This window comes from Phyllostomus hastatus, unplaced genomic scaffold (genome assembly GCF_019186645.2).
Source record: "Phyllostomus hastatus isolate PE091 unplaced genomic scaffold, TTU_PhHast_1.1 phas_contig_34, whole genome shotgun sequence".
Lineage (NCBI taxonomy): Eukaryota > Metazoa > Chordata > Mammalia > Chiroptera > Phyllostomidae > Phyllostomus > Phyllostomus hastatus.
The window spans coordinates 20,791,657-20,803,887 of NW_025333857.1; the positions used below are offsets into that span (position 1 = coordinate 20,791,657).

General features: G+C 36.6%; 1 pseudogene; it reads right to left on the bottom strand.

The window, feature by feature from the left end:
* Nucleotides 1-7,666: 7,666 nt before the first annotated feature.
* On the bottom strand, nucleotides 7,667-8,493 carry LOC123820241 (annotated as a pseudogene).
* Nucleotides 8,494-12,231: the final 3,738 nt, after the last annotated feature.

The following is a 12,231-nucleotide window of genomic DNA, read 5'->3' on the forward strand; positions in this document are numbered from 1 at the left end:
CATACCCTACCAACTCCACTCTGATAAATTATGTGGACACTCCACTTGCCCTCCTTGAGACTCATCTCCTCAGTATTTCTATAAAAACAGGAATGGCTTTTACCTTATATGCTGGTTGTAAGATTCCAATGAAATGATCTGTAAAGTACACTTAGAATACTATAAGTATTAAAAGATATGTTAAACCTATTGCACCTAAGGGAACATATATTCAAGAAAGCACTCTCCAGGAAATGGAGATAGACGTCAACAGAACATGAAAAGACTAAGAGAGGAGCCACAGAACTTGGATTAATCAGATGTTCATGAATCTTGCATAACTGGCACTCTGTAAGACTCACACCTAGCACCCATCTTTAGCTCTATCTTTCCATGTAAGGTTTGTGGTAAAGTGGTTTCAAGGTAGAAGTTAGGGCAGAGAGTAGTTGAGAGAAGGAAAGAAGTTTCCAGGAATTCCTGACCTGAAAATAAGAGGAATATAGTGTTTTTATGAGCAGGAGGTATGGGATACTTTTCTTCAATACATGATCAAAGTAGATAGAACAGTTGTCAGGAGCTCTGACCATGGTCTAATTACATTCCAGTTGATGCCACAGGTATTCATCATCATGAGATTTTTTAAAATGTCATTGACACTGAAAAGCAAATTGTAACACAACATGTAAAAATACAATATAAAATTATGTGTAAGCATATATCTGTACTTATCTATGCAGCTATATGTAAATTTAATTATAGGTATAATTTCTCTAAATAGAACCAGTGAGTATATAGCTCTAGACAAATTTTCACCAGAATGAGAGAAGTAATTGCCATTCTGTATTAGAACCTCAGGTGTTTTTTATTTGCCTCTGTATTGTTTTCCATAATTTGTTGAAATGTTCCTCTATGTGCTATCTTACTAACAGAAACAAAGCAGTAAAGCTGCATATATTTAGTAATAGAGATACATTGCAACAACTTTGTTTTGATAACCACTGAAAGGACAAACACTTAAAAACATATCAAAGTGTTGTGAACTTCAGGCAGGTTAGCTTGCCTCTAGGAGTCCACAGAAGGAAAAAATAAGGAGTCTGTGGAGTCCCCCTTTTCTCTATAAATACAAATTATTTTCAAACCTGGGTAATATACAGCAAACTGGAGCTATCAACTCCCACTTCCTCTCTTTTTAGTTTAATCTCCCCAAATTTTCCCCAAATCTTTTTCCCATAAATAAGATCAGACAATAAATTTCTAATTCTTTTGAAAACTTAAAAAAGATAACATGCTATGTGGACTTAAAGGGAAAGGAGAGTTTATCACCCTTTACTACACAGCAAAGTTTAATTCCCTGCTCCTGATTTTCTGCAATCTACACTTTTCTTCATTTGCCTCCTGAACCAAAGAATGTAAACTCTTGCGGTGGTTCTCAATTCCACTTGTCTCCATAGGCATCATCTCAAGACTTTATTTAACATATGGATCTTGGAACCTACCACAGAGTTTCTTATTGTTCAAGTCTAGATTGAAATTTAGGAATCTGCAGGTCTCTATGTTCCAGATCACACAGACACATTTGATTCATGGATTCCAGTGGCATCCATGAGTAACTCTGGAAGCTCTATAGCCCTCAGTGTGTAACATGTTTGCAAGCCCATGTTTAAAAACAAATCATTTCTTCCAATCATTTTCTTCTAAAATCATCTTTAATTCTTTTTACTTCTTCTCCTTGAAAATGTGTTTTGTGATTTAGGTAGAACAAGACAGCTTATCCATCTTAATAATCACGTAGATCATCCCACAATTCAGAAACGATAGAACAATCTACTCATTCCATTTCTTGTAGAATGGATATAGTCCAACTGCTCATGACAAGTAGAAGAATCAAGTCCTAATTATATATTTAGTTAGTCTAATGTGATTTCACCATTGCTTATATTGAATCATTGTATGGTATATAGTCTGCAATAGCAATATAACAATATTTAATTCATATATTTAGTTCAGTTTTTTTTTTAATTACCTCTGGTGTTCTAACACATTTTCCTACAAACGTCTCTGAGAAGCAGATGAGAACTGATGTTATTTATCATCATTTTCAGAGAGATTGAATCACTGAGCTATTAAGTAACTTGAAGAGGGTCACAGAGTCAGTGACTAAGTCAGAACAAACACTTCATCTTCCAGCTCCTCCATCAGTAATTTTCTCAGCAAATCCTGTTGCATATATCACTTCCTCTAAGAGTTTACAAGTCATTCAATTTTTCTGGGAGATTATTCATTATGGAGCATATGAGAATTTATACCCTTTGAAAGGTTGAAAACTGAAAGTGGGAAATCATATCAAAGGTAATTCTTTCCAAAAATGACTTTTTCATCCCTTGAAGTTCTTGTCACTATTCCCACCATTTATCCACTTATTCGACCAATATTTGCTGAGCATTTTTAATGTCTTGCACCATGCTAGTAAAGTAGACAGAATATCTGTCCTCAGTTTGTGCAGTGTGATAAACAGATACACAGGCAAGTGATATATAATAATTTCTACATTGTAGATAGGTTTTAGGTGCAAAGTGACTTAGGGAAAAAAATCTGCGAGCCTATTTGAGGAAGTTGGGGAAGTCTCCTCATAAGTTAGGAAATTTGCAACAGATTTGGTAGTAAGGGTAATATTTTACAGGGTTTCATGGTAAGGATAGGGGCATGGGAAGGGGAGAACAGAGGAAAACCCTAAGCATAATGTAGTCCTATCCCATCCAAGATATAAATGGAAGTCTGTGAATTTCAAATTTAGAGACCTAGTAAATATATCTGTAATTTTTGGAGGGCATTTGTCTCACAGGATAACCCTCATTTTCTGAGCCTTAGCATCCTCCATGCAGAACAATGTGGATCATACCCCGATATAAGACGTTTAGCACAAGGAGCTCATCACATTAGAGCCATCACTATTCTGGCAGCCATGTTCATTGAGAAAAACAGGCCCCTCTTCATGATAAAATATATACAGCCTATTCCAAATGGTAAGATTTCATTATTTTTTATAGCCAAGTAATATGCTACTGTACACATGTATTACAGCTTTTTTATCCACTAGATCACAGGTAGCAAACACAAGGCCCACAGACTAAATGCGGCCCTCCGCCTTGTTTTATCTGGCCTAGTGCCTTGTTTCTACCTGGCGGCAGAGCTGAGCTCCCACTTAATTGTTCAGGAGTAGTTACATTTATCCAGTCCTAAAATTGCGTTCAGCCGTTTGAAGGCAACCATGAGGCTGCTGTGGCCCCAGGTGAATATGAGTTCAACACCCTTACATGAGTCTGTTGATGGGCACTTGGGTTGCTTCCCTAACCTGGCTATTATAAATAATGCTGCAGTGAACACAGGGGTGCATATGTTCTTTTGAATTAGTGTTTTGGGTTTTTGGATATCCATTTAGAAGTGGAATTACTGGGTCATAAGGCAGTTCTATTTTTATTTTTTTGAGGAACATTTTTATTGCTTTCCATAGTGGATCTGTACCAATCTTCATTCCCATCACAGTGCATGAAGGTGTTTGGACCTAGAAAGCATTCTGCTCAATGAAATAAGCCAAACAAAGAAAGAAAAATACTATATAATTTCACTTGTATGTGAAACCTAAAGAACAAAGTAAATGACCAACCAAAATTAAAATAGAATAATATAGACTGGTACAGGAAACAGACTGATGTTTGACGGAGGGGAGGGGAGTTGGGGACTGGGTGGAAAAAGTGAAGGAAGTAAGAATTACAAATTGGAAGTTACAGGCAGTCCCAGGGATGTACATTACAGCTTAGGGATTAAAGTCAGTAATTTTATAATAACTATCTAACTATGGTATCAGGTGGGTGCTTAAATTATCAGGGAGGATTGTGAAATATGTGATTGTCTAACCACTATGCTATATGCCTGAAACTAATACAAAATAATATGGAATGTAAACTGTAATTTTAAAATGAAATTTAATTTTTTTAAAGATTTTATTTATTTATTTTTATAGAGGGAAGGGAGAGAGAAAGAAAGAGAAACATCAATGTGCAGTTGCTGGAGGCCATGGCCTGCAACCTAGGCATGTACCCTGACTAGGAATCAAACCTGTGATGCCTGGTTCACAGCCTGCGCTCAATCCACTTAGCTATGCCAGCCAGGGCTTGAAATTTAAATTTTAAAAAATGTATACAAACCACAAAATGGAGCTAGTGTTTTTAAATAGTAAAACTAAACCAAGGGAGCCCTCATTTCCTAGGCTGGCCTTATATGCTTCAACCTGAAGGGCATTTTTGCAACCAAGTTAGAAGCCCTCAAAATATAATGGAAATACTGACAGACACTTAACTATATGAGCTCTGGTGAGTACAGCCATAATTCACTTCATAATACAAATTGATATGTTGTCCAGAGGGATCCCTGCATTGGTGTTATTGAGTGTCTTTTGAAAAGTTCTGGTTCTGGGCTATGAAGTTGCACTATGAAACTGAATGATTTTTTTGGATTAGATTCTGAACTGGACCACTTGATTACATACAGTACGGATACCCTTAGGTCAGGTAATATGGAGATATCCTATAAAGACTAGAGATGTAAAATAAATACCCAAAGTGAAAAATGCAAACAATGAAGCAAAGTTTACTATACAAAAAGTCTAATATCCCTTCCTACAAAGTCTACCTAAAAGCTGAGCATAGCAGAGGTGAAAGAGGACAGACTGCTTTAACTGAAGTGGGGTTAGCTGTTAAACAGGTTATGAGTACACTCTGTGTTTGCAAAATCATGTGGTGGGCCGAAGTTCAGCCATCCCAGTGATCTTAATGGTCAAAACATCTTAAGTGCTTTATAATATAATGCAAATGACTTCAATCTGAGGTAGCCACATTTCCAAATACCACTTAGGGCTGTAATGACTTGTCCTACAAAGGTCCTGCCAAGCCACTTTTAATGGATCTTCTAAACAATGTAAAAAATTTCTCTAAATGCATTATAGAGCTTATAATTTTAGTGTAAAAATAATTGCCCTCTGTCCTCACTACTGTGCTGTTCCCCAAATGCAATTTTGAGCCTTCTTTATTGAAAATGTTATAACTTACTTTTTTCTCTGTGGATCTGAATTCCCACAATCATGGTTTTAAATTAAGCTTCCCTGGGCAGTGTTAGGCTTCTGACAACTTATAAGTGCTCTGAAGCACTTGAATTCTGAAAATAACACTCACAAAATCCTGAAAGGCATACTCCACTTACAATGTGAAGTTAGGAGAGTTTTCCCCCAATATAAACTATCTAACTTTGAGCTTATTATCAACTCGGTGGCCCTCAATGTGCTCATCTCCAAATGAAGGTCTCAGAGTAACTCTTACGTCCTTTACTGTTGGTCCATAGAACCATTTAAATCGCTAATGACTTACTTAAATATGTAAGTCCACATTAAGCCTTATGGAAAAGCATAGCTGGCAAGATTTTCCTCTCAATTATTTGTGCTAATAGGGGCCAAAGTGGCATGGATTCTTTAAATTCACAGATAATCCCCAAACTTCAATTTAACTAAGTGTTCTAACCTCATTTCCTGCCAAACCATTTACAGGGGATTCAGACAATTAGCAAACACTGGCATGAGATTTATCTTCTTAGTAATTTCATCCCTAATGTTGTAGCACCAGGATATTTTGATTTCTAAATTTCCAAAAATAGAAATGAAGAATAAATCAAATATAGTTTTTGCATAATCTACCAACTGGTTTCAAAATATCCCAGTGCTGTTATGATTATTAATAATTTATTAGGTGCTCATCTTTTTTTTTTTGTCAGGAGTACAAATTTATTTATTTGTATTTTTTTATTGTTGTTCAAGTACAGTTATTAAGGGCTCATATCCTACGGCAGAGGTTTTACAAATCATTTTATTTAAACCTCATAATCACCTTGCTGGGTGGTGTATTAGTCTCTTAGGGCTGTCATAACCACGTACCACAAACTGAGTGACCTAAACTGTGAATTTATTGTCTCATGGTTTTGGAGGCTAGATGTCTGAAATCAAGTGTGAGCAGTGCTTGTTCCCTCTGAGGGCTGTGACCCAGAGTCACTTTCATGCCTCCTTCCTGGTTTCCAGTGTTCTGGGGGAGGGGGGAGTTCTGACAGGGATCAACTTGCGGATGTGTCACTCTCATCTCCCCTTTGTCTTCACATGGTGTTCTGTCTGTGTCTCTGTCTTTTCACGTGGTGTTCTTTCCATATGAGGACCAGTCACACCAGATTAGAGACCCATTCTACTTCAATAAGACCTCATTTTAACTTGATTATCTCTATAAAACACCCTATGTCCAAATAAGTCCACACTCTGAGGCACAAGGACTTAGTTCTTCAAATACAATATATCCGTGTTTGGTGAGACACAACTCCATCCATAACAGGTAGGTATTTTTATTTTATGTATGAGTTAACTAAGGTTACAATGTCGAATTAATTTTCCCAAGGTCACAGAACCAGCCAGTGGTGGAGCTAGGGTTCACATCTACACTTGCTGACTTTATTTATTGTTTATAAAATAATCTTGGTACTGACAAAGAAAACAAGGTATATCATTCCCCTGGGACCAAGACTTTTGAACATAGTCTTAGTGGTGCAGAGAATTAAGTAACACTGACAGCATCTAAGTTTTATCGATGGCACTGAGACTAAGTCTGCACTTGTCACAACTCATTCTTAGCAGGTATCCAGGCTGGGACAGGGATTAAAAAGCAAACACACACACTCACACACAAAGCCTGGACCCGGTTATCTTGGAGGATATCTATATAAATAATAACCCTGAGAAGCCTAATTTTGGGGTGTCCTTTTAAAAAGATTCTTAAATGTTAAATATTTACTTAATGGGGAATTGGTAAACAGCACCTAGGAACACTTTTCTGTTTTATTGTGTGCATATGTGTGTTTTTCTATTTCATTCAACTACCATAGCATGAGTGGGACAATGAACCTTCTGCAGATATATGAAGAGCTGCATTGAAAGATCAAAATTAACTGGCATAGTATTTCCATTATTTCTTGATTATGCTTTAATGCAGTAGTCTGAAACCTTTTTAGCACCAGGGGTCAGTTTTGTGGAAGACAATTTTTCTCTGGACCTCAGTGGAGGGAGGGGATGGTTGCAGAATGATTCAAGCTCATTACATTTATTGTGTACTTTATTTCTATTATTATTACATTATAATATATAATTTAAGTTATACAACTCACCATAATGCAGAATCAGTGGGAGCCCTGAGCTTGTTTTCTTGCAACTAGACAGTTCCATCTGGCGGTGATAGAAGACACTGACACCCGAAGTGTGTTGCTTATGTCCAGTCCACTCCGTAATCTCATTGTGGTTGCTGTCACTGCAGAGAACCTTACCGTACAAAGATAGGATGTTGGAAATGGAAGCAGGCTTTTCAGTGCTCTTGCAGCAATATCAGGATATTCTACTTCGACTTTATTTCATTTATTTATTTATTTATTTATTTATTTATTTATTTATTTATTCTTTGCCTGCAGCAGTCATTTATTTTTTTTTTCCTTTAAGGGCACAGAAAATCTGCATATAGGCAAGGCAATTAATTCTCATTATAAAAATACCCCCATCCACATAGTCAAGGTCTCCATCAGATTCCATGGTGAGCATGTTTGATGACACATTCTATTCCACAGGTGCATTTTCTTGTGAGTCTGTGGGATTATGATCAATTCTTTCTGGAAATATTAGCTTCTGACAAACTGCTTTCTTGATCAGTAAATACTGGGCAACTTCATTGGGCTCAGTAAAGGGAGTTGGAACATGGGTTAAATTAGCAATTTTGCTCTCTAGTGATGAATATTCTCATAACATGTCAGTCTGGTTTGCCTGGTGGTAAAGTCTCATGTCATTTATCCTGATAAGCACTCAATCAATTCTCAAAAAACAAAACAAAACAACAACAACAAAAGTATCAGCAGAAAAAATCTTGAAGGAATTACTCTAATTTTCACACTCACACTTGAAACTCCTTGATTGTGAAGTTCATCCTTAAGCAGAAAAGCTTCAAAAAACTTAATCTGTTCCTTGGCTTTCAATTTCTCTGTACCTATATGATCTTTTGTAGGTACAACATTTAACTTGAGAGAATCTCCAAGTAATGGTCCCATATAATCTGTTGTATAAGTCCAATTGTGTGGTTTAATCGCCACCTTGGAGTGTTCACCCTTCATCCTGCTTTCCTGCCACTCTTCTGCACAGGGTACTTTGAACATTCCTTGGTAGTTGTTTACACATCTTAAAGCATCTGTAGCATTGAACTTGATTCCAAAGCCAGAACAGTGCTGGATTCTTAAAATATCTCTGAACACCATTTCAGGGAGGGATGGCATATGCAATTCATCAGCCGACTTCTTCATGCCCGCTGACTTCATGTTGTGGGTCTTGGTAGCTGTCAGTTTCCAGGGCCCGAAGAAGAAATCCCAGTAGCTGCTCTGGAAGCCATGGATCATTATAGCCAAGGTGGGGACTGTGTGGGCCACGTAGGCGGTGCAGTGTGCACCTGTTCCCCACCTCACTGAGGCCCAGTCCCTGCCTTGACTTTAACCCACTCACTTTCTGCTGTGTGTCCTGGTTCCTAACTGGGGGACTACTGCTTTAAAGTCTTTAAACATTTAGTGTTTGTGAAACTAACTGGATCCCCAATAAGGTGGCCCTGTCTGAGCACCTTGGTTTAATGTCTCACACTGAAATGAAAAAGGCAGAAAATTGAGCCTTTGAAGAAAGCAGGTGGATTTCAAGAAATGGGGAAGGAATACCCGAATTTAGAGAATGGGGAATATAGGAAAGTTTCCATTGGCCCTTTGAGTCCCAGGACATCTCAGGCTCCTCCAGCAAATAATCCCAGTTATTCCACTAGTTTATCAAATGGCATTTTACCTCAGAATATCTTGGCAGTGGTTGAAACTGTTTCACTTTTTTAGGATTCCTAATATTTTTCTAAATGAGAACTTACTTGTTAATAAACATATTTTTAAAATGCAAGCCACTGTGGGAAGTAAGGGGTACTAGCTCTCCACATATTTAATGTGAATCAGTTAATGTTCACCCTTTGCTCTAAAAAACCCTGAGATTGGTTACAGTGAAACAAGCAGAAGTCTTGATGCAGGATTGGGGAAAAGGAAGGGATAAGTAGTTTAAGACTGTGTTTTCTCAGCAAAAATCATTTATGGTACACACCTTGGTTTGTGTGTGTCTGAGCCAGGGAACCTATTTTCCTTTGTGTTGGTGCTATAGACTCTAAGTTTAATCTCTTTATTTCCAGCCATATTTTTTGTTTGCTTTTTAATTGAAAAAAAAGCAAAAATAATATTTTTTTCTGAGTGTCATCATTATTCTGTTTATGAGCATTTCAATAATAGATACATGGAGGATATAATTGTTAGAATACACTTAAACATCTGAATAATTATCACCTTTGATTTTGCTTATGCATTGGGGAGTTGAATAAAGGAAGTTGATATAATAGCACAAACTTTGCAATTTGTATCAGTAATAGTTGATAAACAAAGAGTAATGGTTATCTAAAGCAGATTTACATGAATCATGCAAAAATTGATTTTTTACCATTGTTATCAATTAAAATACTCATTTCTAAAATCCCATGCATTTTTTGTAAAAGTCGTTTCACACACATTTGTCAGTCTACGAGCAACCCTTATCATTCTTATGTAGGTAGTAAGAAAAGATTGCTGGTTACTTGAAGTGACTTTAGCTAATACAAATTTAACTGAATTCAGCTTATTTTTCTCCTTTTTTTTTCCCCAATGAATGAGGGAGAATAGAGGGAGAGGGGATTACTTAACAGAATTGTCCTAATAAATGTAGTCTCCTAACTTTTGCCTTATGAGATTTCCAAATGTGTTCTTTTAATATAAATCCATTCCTGAGGCCTTCCTTCCTCAAAAAAAAAAAAGAATTTAGAACATACAAGTACTATTTATTAATAAAAGGCACACTTCCTCCATTGACCCTGGGGTGTGTACACTCTCTAGACTGTATGAAGAATATTGTCTTGTTATAGAGTCTTGAACAGAATTACTACTGTCAAACAATGATCGAGCTGATAATGCCAGCCCATGTTTTACTATGTTCACTGCTTTTAGGGTTTAGGGTTCAATAAATAATACCCTGTTCTCCCTGTACTGAGCTTGGAATCAATTCAGAATTAAGACTCAAGAAATAGACAAATGGAGATCAAATAGCCAATTTTATTTTAAAGATGATTAGAAAATGTGGTTTTCAATGCTTAGGCAAATAGTGTCAATAATACCCCACCACTGAGTTAAGGAAACTTTCCAGCTTAGTCATTCCCATATCACAACCACCAGTGGCTTGTCCCAAAAGGACCAAGTTGACCCCTCTAAGCTTATCACATGACAAGAGGAAATTTGACTGAGATATAGAGACCAACAGGCATTGAGAGAGGCAAGAGCCCAAGGGGCTGAGCAAGACAAATTCTGTGCCATCTGCCAGAATTTGGGGTCAGGAGATCAGGGAGAAGGCCATGTCTGTTGCTCTAATGTTCACTTATGCAAAATTACTAAGTTAAAGTCTAAAGAAATTACACTCCAAACTCAAAGTTTTTGCTCAGACAGACTGCCAGTGTTAACTCCTTTATTGCTGAGAAGTACTGTGACTTCAGCATGTGTCATTCACTGCCATTGGTTTTAGTTCCTTCAGCATTTCAGAAGTACTCTCCCCATGAAGGGAACCACCGTTCTGCTTTTCTGTGTAGTTTTTAATTACTTATGTATGTATCACTTGTAATATATTATGCCAGTTTTTGAACTTGAAATAAATTGAGTCATGCTAGACATAATCCTCTATCTTCTTTCTTTTTCTAGTCCTGGTTCTAAATAATCTGTTAAAATAATACGTGGCTGTAATTTATAATACCATGTGCTACAATTTGCTTGTCTTCTATGTATCATTGATCATTTTTATTCTAGCTATTAAAGATAATTTTTCTTCATTAACAATTGTTTTTAATAATACTTATGCAAATATTTAACAATGCACACTGAAAAGCCCTCATCAAACATTGAAGGAATCCTTTAGCATGGTGTCTTTTTATTTTTATTTGTATTTATTTTTATTGTAATTTTTTGGTTAGTTACCACTTATCTCCCTTATAGTCCTTCCCCCATGATCCATGTCCATGAGTCCTTTACTCTTTTCCCTGGATGATTCCACCCCTAATCCCCCAACCCATAGCTGTCATCCTGCTATCTATGTGTCTGTCTCTATTTTGCTTAATTCATTTTGTTCATTGGATTCCACATATGATTGAAATCATAGGTTATTTGCATTTTTCTGACTAGCTCATTTTAGTTAGCTTAATGTTCTTCAGGCCCATCCATGCTGTCACAAGTGGTAGAATTCTCTTCTTTTTATGGCCAAGTAGTATTCCATTCTGTAAACATTTCATAGCTGCTTTATCCATTCATCTACTGATGGACATTTGGGCTGCTTCCATATTTTGGTGATTGTAAATAATGCTGCAGTGAACATAGTGGTGCTTATGTTATTTTGAATTAGTGCTTTGGGTTTCTTCACATATATTCTCAAAAGTGGGATCTCTGGGTCAAAAGGCATATCCATTTTTCATTTTGGAAGGTGTCTCCATACTGCTTTCCACAGTGGCTGCACCAGTCTACATTCCCACCAATAGTGCGAAAGCATCCCTCTTTCTCCACATCCTTGTCAGCACTTGTTGTTGATTTACTGATGATAGCCATTCTGACAGGTTTGATATGGTATCTCATTGTAGTTTCAATTTGCATTTTCTGATGCTTAGAGACATTGAATGTCTTTTCATATGTCTATCAGCCATCTGTATGTTCTCTTTGGAGAAGTGTCTATTCAGGTCCTTTGCCCATTTTTTTTCAAATTTATTGTTGAGTTACAGTTTTTCTACCTCTTTCACCATTGCTCACTTTTTAATTGGATGTTTATTTGTTTGTTGGTGTTGAATTTTATAAGTTCTTTATAAATTTTGGATATGAACCCCTTATCAGATGTGTTGGTGAATATGTTCTTCCATTCCTTAGGTTATCTTTTTATTTTGTTGATGGCTTTCTTTGCTGTGCAGAAACTTTATAGTTTGATATAGTTCTATTTATTTAGTTTTAATTTTGTTCCCCTTGCTTAAGGAGATATATCAGATAAAAATATTGCTATGAGCAATG